General features: G+C 40.6%; 1 non-coding gene across 1 annotated transcript; it reads right to left on the bottom strand.

Moving 5' to 3' along the window:
* Positions 1-1,394: 1,394 nt before the first annotated feature.
* Positions 1,395-1,501, bottom strand: LOC130466449 (small nucleolar RNA R71). The gene has a single exon (XR_008926676.1). It is a non-coding gene; the product is annotated as a small nucleolar RNA R71 (small nucleolar RNA).
* Positions 1,502-2,416: the final 915 nt, after the last annotated feature.

The following is a 2,416-nucleotide window of genomic DNA, read 5'->3' as shown; positions in this document are numbered from 1 at the left end:
TTTAATTCTCAATAAAAATTCAAGCTTTCACTTCCCTTTGTTCTTCAAATAGGTATTATTTCTTATTTCAATTCATTGTCTTGCTTTAATAATGCTTTGAATTATGATTATTGCTTTGTTTATTGTCAACATGCTTGAGTAGTTTAATTTCTAGGGTTGGGGATCCATGAATAATATGAAAGGATGATTGAATGATTATGATTGTTGGCATTGTAATTGATTCCTATTGATTGGTTTATTTCACTATACAATTAGATTTGCGCAGGTTTAATTGTGGTAGTTATGCAATATCAAATTAAGATTCGAGAGATGCAATTTGATGTTTAGGCTTGTGTCAATAGGTGGAATTAGAGTTAATACGTAGCGAGAGCCCGTTAATTCTAAGTCTATGATTAGTATCGACTTGAGAGAGCTTGCTAGTCTAATTAATTACTTTGTTGATTATCGTGATTGTTCAATGTCCTGGATTATTATTTGTTGGCGAACCTATACCCTAGATTCCTTAATATATTGATTCATTCCTGTTTAATATTCGTTCGTAGTCTTAGCATACAAACCATCAACCAACTTTTGTTCACAATAGTCTAGATTAATTAATTGACAGTAGAAAGAACGCCTGTTTCCCTGTGGATTCGATCCTGACTTCCCTTGCTACCTAGCTAGTGGACCTTAGGTTATTTTTGATTAGGTGATACGACTTTAGCCTGTCAAAATTTGGCGCCGTTGCGGGGGAAACGGTTTTATTTTCTGTTGTTGATTGCTTATCCTAGATTATTGTTTGTTACTACTCAAGGAACTCACGTTCCTTGAGACCGGATCTCACATTGTTTTATAGTCTTTGTCTATGCCCAGGACCGTAGGTACTAGTAATCTTACTCCATTCGATCCTGAGCCCGAAAGAATCTTTCGTAGACGAAGAACTTTCATTGCACAGTGTGGGAATATATATTGGCGATCTTTTTCCTTCAGATACAGATTCAGTTTCAGAGATAGAGATGGGTGACGAAAATCTGATACCGCCACCTACCCCACGGCTTACAGACTATTCTAAGCCAAGTCTGTCCGTGCTACCAAAGGCGATCATGCCTTCTATTGCAGCTGAGACCTTCAAGATTGAGCCTGCATTGATTAACATGATCGAGAGACGCCAGTACGGTGAGGAACCAGGTGAAGATCCGAATCTTCACATTCAGTCCTTTATCCAATATTGTTCCACCATCAAGCAAAAGGGATTGACTCTGGAGCAGACTATGGAGATACTTTTCCCGTTCTCTTTGAGTGGGAAAGCTAAACTGTGGATTAATGGGTTGAATCGGGCGGCTTTGAAAATCACTAATTGGGAATCCTTGGCTCTTGCTTTTTATGTTAAATATTTTCCACCTGAGAAAACGGCTAGTCTGAGAGGTCAGATATTAGGTATCTCACAACAAGCGGATGAGAGTTTGTTCGAGGTCTGGGAGAGATTCAAGGATTTGCAAAGAGAATGCCCGCACCATGGTTTGGAAGATTGGTTCTTGATTCAGCAGTTTTATAATGGTCTGGGCAATGAGTCTAGATGTTTGTTGGATTCAGCTGCCAGTGGGAGGTTCATGCAACTTGAGGTGCCTAGAGCTATGGAGGTGATTGAGGAGATAGCCATTCACAATTCCCAGTATGGAAATCCTAGAGGTCTATCTAATAGGGGTGGTAATCATGATTTAAATTCTATTGAACAATTAACTGCCCAATTGACTGCTTTACACTATAAGTTTGATAATATGCAAGCAGCCAATACTCAATCTGCCCAACCTGCTAGTGTAGCTGCTATGAGTGCCCAACCTGCTACTGTTTGTGAAAGTTGTGGAATGTCTGGTCATTATGCACCGGAATGTAGGAGCTCTGTTGAACAATGTCACGCATTTCAATCCTACAAACAAAATAACCCATTCTCCAACTCTTACAATGAGGGCTACAAAAATAACCCTCTACTATCCTACAGGAGTAACAATATCCAGAACCCTCACCAAGTCCAACATCCACCACAACAACCATACCAACCCTACCAACCACGGAACAACTACAACCAACAGTCTAGTGGACCACCTGGGTTCCCTAGACAACACACATCACCTCCACCACCACCACCACCTCAAACCACACAGCCTGACCCTATGCTAGTAGAGATGAGAAACATGATGCTACAAATGCAAAAATCTCTAAGTGAAAAGGATGCAAAAATCGATGCTTTTACTGCTCACAACAAGATCATTGATACACAGTTGGCACAGATGGCTACTACTATTGCAGGGAGGCCACCAGGCCAATTTCCTTCACAGCCCAAAAATAGGGAGACTGCTAATGCAATTACATTGAGGGGTGGTAGGGATTATGATGGTCCTTCTATGCCGGTTGAGGTTGATTCCGGGGTGTCTGCTAG

The sequence above is a fragment of the Spinacia oleracea genome, chromosome 1, assembly GCF_020520425.1.
Source record: "Spinacia oleracea cultivar Varoflay chromosome 1, BTI_SOV_V1, whole genome shotgun sequence".
NCBI classification, from domain to species: Eukaryota; Viridiplantae; Streptophyta; class Magnoliopsida; order Caryophyllales; family Amaranthaceae; genus Spinacia; species Spinacia oleracea.
This window is presented reverse-complemented; position numbering and strand designations above follow the sequence as displayed.